Source organism: Mytilus trossulus, chromosome 10 (genome assembly GCF_036588685.1).
Source record: "Mytilus trossulus isolate FHL-02 chromosome 10, PNRI_Mtr1.1.1.hap1, whole genome shotgun sequence".
NCBI classification, from domain to species: Eukaryota; Metazoa; Mollusca; class Bivalvia; order Mytilida; family Mytilidae; genus Mytilus; species Mytilus trossulus.
This window is the reverse complement of record NC_086382.1, coordinates 39,392,561-39,401,560: the sequence shown is the minus strand read 5'-3', so window position 1 is coordinate 39,401,560 and position 9,000 is coordinate 39,392,561. Positions and strand designations below refer to the sequence as shown.

Here is a 9,000-nt window from a genome sequence, read left to right as displayed (position 1 = left end):
TAATAAAGTACGAAGTTGAAAAGCATTGAATTTTGAATTCAAAAAAAATAAAACTTATATCATACATCGTGCATAAAACGAAGATAATCTTAATAATAATTTACGCAGTCATACTCACCTTCTATTTACAATACAATGTTACAGAATAACTATACGTATATCTGCATCTGAATTGAATGTAGATTATGGCAGTAGCTAATCAGGATTTTCCTTCTGAGAAATTGATGTTCAGGATGAATCTTTTGTTTTTGCACATCATAAAATTATATGATGCAGGGTAGGATGTTAAATTTTGCGACAGTGTTTTCTTCTGCATGTATATGCGTCATCTATTTTTTTTACATATACAAATAAGCAATACAACATATAATTACAAAAGTATATAATGATTTAAAAGAATTTATAATTTCAATTGTTATGTACACCAGTTAAGTATATAAAAGCAAACAGCAGTTCCAAATAAGTCTATTATATATAATTTTGCTACCGAGTTAGTTTTGTAAACGTTACTAATTGAAAAAAGGTAATTTCAAGTTTAATGTCCTTTACTCATTTTTTCTGGAACGTAAACAACATAAATCAAGGTACTTTAAAAGGCTAACGAAGCAATTTTTTTACAGAACTATTCATTTAGTTGTTTAATTTCAACTACTAGGAACGTGAAAGACAATATTAGATATCACTTTTTTGGTCATACTTTTGATTTATACTTTTACATTATACTTTTGCTTGTTTTGCTTAATTATAAACAGCTACATGCATATAGAAGGATACATTTTGACACTATTTATCATACTGCATTGTCTCTTATCACGACGAAGTGTCAGAAAACATAAACAATACAGATTTATCCTGAACATGTACGTATAAGACGCAAAATCCTAGTTATATAAGAACACGATCTACTATAAATTATGAATAAATACTTTGTACATTAATGCAAACTTCATCAGAGATATAAAACGAAGGTAAGTACGATTTAATAATTTTATGTTTCAAAAAGTGCATTATATATTTTTTGTTTTAATCCAAGAGTTTAATAATGGTAGCTTATTTAAATAAATTATATGGAATGATAAAACAAAATATCAAATATTTTTTTCTGTTTCGTAGGGATTTCCTATCAACTTAACCTCAAACAGATACAAATCTAGACTAAGCATATATTTATTTTTCAAACCGAAATGGAATAATGATTAACAAGGTCGATTTCTTAATGTTTATCATGTAAACTTTATAGTTCATGGGAAACAGCATTGATGGCAAAACTTTACATATCTGATATTTAATAGTAAAACATCAACATCTTAAACAAAAATACATTTATGAAGTCATGTTTTTATAATGCATGTAGTACAATCATTATAATATTTTCAGAACGATTTGAAATGAAACACTTATCAATTGTTGGAGGATACTTTGTGTTACTTCTGATCTTTGCAAGTGGTGAGTAAACTCAATCGTTATACACAAATTATTTACCAGAAACATATTCATTAGTGTTATTAAATTTATTTATTTTCATAATAATCCTGTATCATATTTCAGTACAGTCGTATTGAATATTGGCACGAGGCGAAGCCGATAACTTTCAAAACTGACCAATTACGGCTGTACTAGAAATTCTTATAATATTAATATAAAAGCGCCCATTTTATGACAACTCTATTAACCAATGACTTAAAATACATGCATGCACAAACAGTTGACAGATGATAGACGCGATTGTATGAGGACTCAGACAATATTATAATGAACTATTCAGATTATTTATCATTTTATTGCAAATAATGTAGAATAAACTTAAATGAATTACCCATTTATTCATCCTTAAATTTCATAAAACTTGATATTCGACCCTTTAAAGGGCAACAAAGACTTCACAGAAATATCATTCATATTTTGCACACACGAAGCTTTTTAAATCAATACAATTTTGTGTACGGTATACACTTCTGGATATTTACCTTTTCAAGGATCCGAATTGTATAAACTCAAAGAAAAAATAGTTTTACATTTGAAAAAAAATAGAACCTCTCTTTCATGTTGATATACGTTAAATTAAAATATGTTAAAATACCAGGAATAACATCTAGTTTATAAATCATATAATTCAAAATTATTGTTGTATAGATATAAAAAGATGTGGTTTGAATGCAAATTGTTGTATAGCTATGAAAAGATGTGGTTTGAATGTAAATTGTTGTATACATATACAAAGATGTGGTTTGAATGCAAATGAGACAACTCTTCACTCAAGTCACAATTTGTTAAAGATAAGCATATGCATAATAGGTCAAAGTACGCCTATGCAAAACGGAGCCTTAACACATACTGAACAGCAAGCTATTAAGGACCAGAACAATGACTATTTTTTAACAATTCAAACAGGAAAAGCAACGGTATAATCTATGTAACAAAACGATTATGAATCACACCAACAAACGACAACAAAAGAACATCAATATAAAAATACAATGCATGTATAAAAACTACTATTTCAGGCATTCGTGGTATAGTTTTAATGATAATAATTAAATGTATTTTTGAATGCTCCGTTTTAAAATTGTCAGCATGTTAATACTGAAAGAAATACGAGCCATTTCATATTTAAAAATGCGTCATTGGATTGACTTCCGAATGACAAGTGAATTATTAAAGCAATTTCAAATGTCTATTCGTCCACATGAACAGTGAACACCACCATGAATATAAAGAAAAAATAATATGAAAAAATTACTTTTTGCTGATGCAAATGATGTTAAAAATATACATTACAGTTCTGGAAGAACATGGAGTGACAGCACAACCACGACACAGTGTGAAGTTACCCCATTGCCAATTATTCTGCAAACTACCACTATCAACGTCTGGATGTAACACGTGTTGTAGAAGTGCTGTTCAAATATACGATATCGGAGAGTGTCATTCTAACGCCTGTCATTGTTGGGTTTGGTTACCCTAGATATCAGTATATATAATAATCAAGGCGTGACACTAATAAAACACAGTTGATTTTTGTTAGTATGTATTTGTCAATGAATTGATAACATCATATTACAAAAGACCAGTACCAAGTCTATTCTATTCATCATATCCTACATAACATTTTGAATTTAGATAAAAAGCAACATTTCAAAAACAACGATAACAGCTACAACTATGAGTAGAGGAAAAAAAAATACTTAACTCCAAAGAAAATTCAATTCGAATATTTCCTTTAAATGACATCATTAAAATTTCGAACACATTAAACGAATGAAAAAAAAACATTTGTCATATTCCTGAATTTAAGCGGTTTCAATTTTAATAGAATCTCTTCTTCTACTTTGAGTTTAAAGCCTCTTCTCCAAAAGTTTCTAAGTCAACTTAATTGTCTAATACATTTTTTTTTAATAATTTATTTTCTCATAGATCAATTTTAATCTTTCTTTAGTTTATCGAACCCTTTGTCGGGCGTTTTAAAAACATTACCAGCATCAAATGCCATTTTACAGAATTTTGTGGACGAATTCGAATTCAATACAAATTCAAAATCTGATATGTTGCAAGTTCACTTAACTTTAAAGTCCAATTAACACAATGGCCAGTGGTTGACGATTATCACCGGGTTTATTTTGCATTGCATTTCTTTATTTATATGACGATATATCGTAAGCTTCATTGTTTGTAACCTTTAATCGCAATATCAAACAGCAACAACAACTGATTATATCCCCATGTAATATCAATGTCTTAGATCGGCTTACTGTTGCACAATTTTAAATGATTCAATTTACAGTGAACAGCACATTTGTTTTACATGTAGTCAAGGTTCATTCAAAATTGCTTTGTATACAATGTCAAACTTCACTGGATTGAAATGAATTCGAAGTCACAGTACACTTACAAACTAAATCGACTATGTGTTATCATTAAATGCAAAACTATACAGCAATGTAAAAGGCCATGCTTGGTTTGTTTTAACGACAGATGCATTAGACGAGGGATCAGCTTCATGTTTTTACATGTGTAACGATATTTTCTAACTAAAATGACAAATATCTTGGAATGCCATCGAACAATTAGACAATCCAACTTAACACTTTAGACAGGTATTATCATTTTTATTTAAACATGCAATTAATGTAGGCAAAATTTATTCTGTAATGCATTGTGCTATAAAAAGTTGAAAAATCAATATGGAAATCAAATAACGTACCAAACGGAATGCATTATGTTTATTAGATATTTGCGGAAACTAGGTATATACCTAGGACTACATATGACAAAAACAAGGGCTCATCGCAAAATAAAAAAATAAAAATAAAAAAACATACACATACAAAATACCAAAACAATTCTGGTGTCTTCTATAAAAAAAAATAATTAAAATTTCAGGTGTCCGAAACTTTTTTGCCGATTGATCATCAGACCGCCCTAAGTCGAATATTGGAAAACATGGATTTATAAGGACCGAAAACGTTTAAGGTGTAGATAGTTGAATGTTCAAATATATTATAAGAAGAAGCTATATGTTCCCCAGCGAAACAGGTTCTAATTATGTAATGGTTAGTATACTAAAACCAGCCTAGATATTGTTCAGATGATACTCTTCAAACTGAGCCTTTAAAAATTTGAGGGAAATGCGATGAGCAAGTGACATAACATATATATTACACTGCAGTGCGGTACATTTGAAATAGCAATATTGGTGTCGATATTTTTAATGCCCGATTGCAACTTTGTATCCCCAATTGTCTCCTCGCTGATTTAACAATTTCAATGTTATATTTAACTGTGCCATTAAAGTGCGAGGTTTGGCATGCCTTAAAACCAGGTTCAACCCACCACTTTTATTCCCCTTTAAAAGTGTCCTGTACCAAGTCAGGAAGATGGTCATTGTTATAATATTGTTCGTTTCTGTGTGTGTGTTGCATTTTAACGTTGAGTCGTTTCTGTTTTCTCTTAATTTTGAGATAAGACGTGGCACGGTACTTGTCTATCCCATATTTATGTATTTGGTTTTGATGTTATATTTGTTATTCTCGTGGTGTATTGTCTGTTGCTTGGTCCGTTTCTGTGTGCTGTTGCGTTTCGGTGTTGTGTCGTTGTTCTCCTCTTATATTTAATGCGTTTCCCTCGGTTTTGGTTTGTTGCCCCGATTTTGTTTTTTGTCCATGGATTTATGAGTTTTGAACAGCGGTATACTACTGTTGCCTTTATTTAAATAGATTGTGATCTTTTTGATAAATTCTTCTCGTCTGTGCACTTTTGCATTTTTATCCCTATCAATCAATTAAACATATTTGCCTATAAACTTTGTGTTAAAATGAACAACGTCGTAGTGAGAGATCCGGGGCTGTTCCAGTGTTTGGAACAACCCTTTTTTAGCGATCAATGCTTTTGAATTGTGACAAATGGTCGGCCCTCAACTTTTTATCCTGAGTTGGAATCCTCTTTTGAATATAAACTCATCATAGCTACCAGGACTTAATTTAGTATCTACGCCAGACGCGTGTCTCGTCTACAAAAGACTCATCAGTGACGCTCGAATCCAAACAAGTTAAAAAGGCCAAATAAAGTACGAAGTTGAAGAGCATTGAGAACCAAAATTCCTAAAAGTTTTGCCAAATACAGCTGAGGTAATGTCTGGATCTACAGCTAGGTCGTCAGAGAACTCTATATTACAATTTCATGAAAATAGTTCCAGCCTCGGTACAGGTGCTAATACTCAGGGTGAAAATGAAGATATGATATCAATTATTTGTGGACATATATTCTTTCTTTTAAACGGAGTCAGGCGAATAGTCTAAATAATATATCCGACATACAGACGTTCGTTAATAAGTGTTTTGTTTTTGTTATTGTTTTTTTTTCTTAGAAAAGTTATGATTCGTTTTCCTATTGAGACCATCAACGTACACAAAAGTGTTTGTCCTCTTCATCAAAAATGAAATATTAAATAAATATACCGAACGGCAAGTAAAATTTCTTGAAGAATAAATTGCTCAAATACACCCGTCCGCTGTATTTTATCATTCTCTTTAAAACAAAATAAAAGAGAAAATGTTTGCCTTCCCTTAACATGCCACATGCTGCATGATTGATTTCTACTTTAAATTTCCTATTATTGTTGACTTTTATTTAATAATTGTCTTAATCTAGCTACTGCAACGACAATTGCGATATTTTTGTATGTATCAGGTTAAAAAAAAATCAAAACAAAAATTATAAAAAAGAAGGCGTGGTATTTTTGCCTATAAGACTACTCTTCAATAAATAGGTCATCGTATGGCTTTCAATAATGAGCAAATAAACTCATCATAGATACCAGGACTAAATCTAGCCCATAACGCATATGCAGCTATAAAAGACCCGGAAATGACAAATATAAAACAATTCAAACAAGAATACTAACTTCTGCATGTACAAAAAATGAACGAGACACAAATATGTGTATCACAGCAACAAACGACAATCACTTAATCACAGGCACATACATACAATATTTGAGGGGGTTAAGCTTGTTAGCGGGGTTCCAACTCTCCCCCAACCTGGGTCAGTGGTGTAACAGTACAACATAAGAGCAAACTATAAAAACTAGTTGAAAAAGGCTTTACTCATTAGAGGGATACATTTAGAAATACATTTAATAAAAACGCAGAGTGTATGAGGCCGGGTGCTTGTAATTCCTAACAATCGTTCATTCTATCACACCAGCATTCGCTGTGGTTGTTTAAAAACTAATCATATACCAGGATACAATTTTGTACTTACGCAAGACGCGCGTTTCGTCTACAAAAGATTTAGTAGTGATGCTTGTATCCAAATAAGTTCAAAAGATCAAACAAAGTATTATCAAACGACACCCTTTGAAATACAGGCTCCTTACTTAGAACAGGCACATACATACAGAATTTTACGGGGTTAAACATGTTAGCTGGATCCCCACTCTCCCCCTAATCAGTACAACATGAGAACGAACTGTAAAAAATAGTCGAAAAAAGCTTAACTTCTCACAAGTATACATTTGGAAATATATCTTACAAAAAGTAAAATCACAAAAATACTGAACTCAGAGGAAAATCAATTTGGAAAGTCCATAATCACATGGCAAAATCAAATAATAAAACGCATCAAAAACGAATGGACAAGAACTGTCATATTCCTGACTTGGTACAGGCATTTTCAAATGTAGACAATGGTGGATTAAACCTGGTTCTATAGCGCTAACCCTCTCACTTTAATAACAGTCTCATCAAATTCCGTTATATTTACATGATGCGTTGAATAAAAAGAAAATAAAAAATTATATAGTCAAAATATGGGTACATCACTCATCATCGTAAACAATTTTAAAAGGGACAATGTAACAGAACACAAAAACATCTACTATCTACGAACACATTGATTGATTTAAGTGTCTGACTTCAGAAAAGTTTCATACGTCACATAAATTTGTCGTTCAATGTGCATACAAACAATTTTAAAATTTACATAGGTAATGTAAGCATACAGGGTTAAAAAATCAAAAGTATGTAAGAATAAATTACAGAAATAGACCGAGATTCAAAACACAGAGTGTATGATGCCTTGTTCTTGTAAATCCTAACAAAATTTTTTTTTCTTTCGTACAATTTTAGCATGTTCAATCTGCATAACACCGTATACAATTATTAATGTTTACACATTGATGCAAATATATTCGAAAAAAATCATTGTTCAACTTAAGAAAAAGATCACTATCGTTACATTGTTTTGAGTCAACTCTTTATATTTACACTTTGAGAAAGCCCAAGATGTAAATGCTACCTGTAAGTGAAATTGTAATCATAATCGTAGGTGTGTGATAGTTTTCGCAAATGTCTATTGGTGTTGCAAAATTGAAATCACAGTACACAGTCACTGCAAAGGCATATATATTTCATAGAGTACATCGTTGACATATTTTGGGGAAACTGTATTCGGTTTTAAAAATTTGAATGCGAAATACGCGACGTCTTACACAGCTACTTTTGCATCTATTAGGTACTATTTCTGTACATAAAAATTGCAGTACTGGAAAGTTATATTTTAATATTAAGTACTATTTCTTTACTATAAAACTATTGTAATATTTAGATAATATAATATTCCATGTTTGAAATCATAACTTTAAGAGATTTGAAATAGAAAAACTTTCAAAATGCTGAAAATGAAACGTTGTAACCAAAATTCTGTAGTACCTTAATTTCAAGTACAAATAAAGTACTGTAAAATACAGGTACTTTACTATTACAATAATTTTAGAGTAACAAAATTGTACTGAATGTTAAAAGTAGATTTCATATACTACAAATTTTTAGTACAGAAATAATACCTATGCAAAAGTAGCTGTGTAAATAATACGCTAAATAAAAACATTTTTTTTTAATTTTCAATTAATGTAATTTTTTTAAGTATGTTGATTTGAAACTGAATATCAAAATTGTTCAATGCATATTGCGCTCAGAGAAACATCGACGACACGTTTTTCTTAAGGAAGCAATAGTTGAAATTAACATTACGATAGATGTAAATCTTACAGAGCTGCAACCTACGGTTTTGTCGCAGATATTACATATTTAGTATTTCATTTCAAAGAAGTGCGAGATGCTATTAAAGCTTTTTTTAAATCACAACTGAAACCTTTCAAAACGTTGATAAACCATTATACATTATAAAATAAAGTAAAAAAAGAGTATACATACTGCTTTTCGTTACGTTTTCGTCAACAAGTCAATCAAATATTTAATACCAAGATCTGCGCCTGAATTAATTCTCCTTAATGATCAGGATTTAACTTTCTGAGAAATGTGTGTCCGGGACAATTTCTTTTTCTTTTTTCAACACAATATTATCATGTTATGATGCCGAACAGGATGTTCAGTGTTTTCTTCTATTTGTAAGTTTTTGTTTATACACAGAAAAGACCACACTGATATGAAGGTATATTATGGCAAGATTGTAATGACAACTTCATTTCTCCGTTTTCCATTG

The 9,000-nt window shown here is 30.7% G+C and overlaps 1 long non-coding RNA gene across 1 annotated transcript; it reads left to right on the top strand.

Moving 5' to 3' along the window:
- Positions 1 to 1,375: 1,375 nt before the first annotated feature.
- On the top strand, positions 1,376 to 4,532 carry LOC134686227 (uncharacterized). The gene is made up of 3 exons (XR_010101565.1): positions 1,376 to 1,446; positions 2,781 to 3,024; positions 4,381 to 4,532. It is a non-coding gene; the product is annotated as an uncharacterized LOC134686227 (long non-coding RNA).
- The last annotated feature ends 4,468 nt before the right edge of the window (positions 4,533 to 9,000 follow it).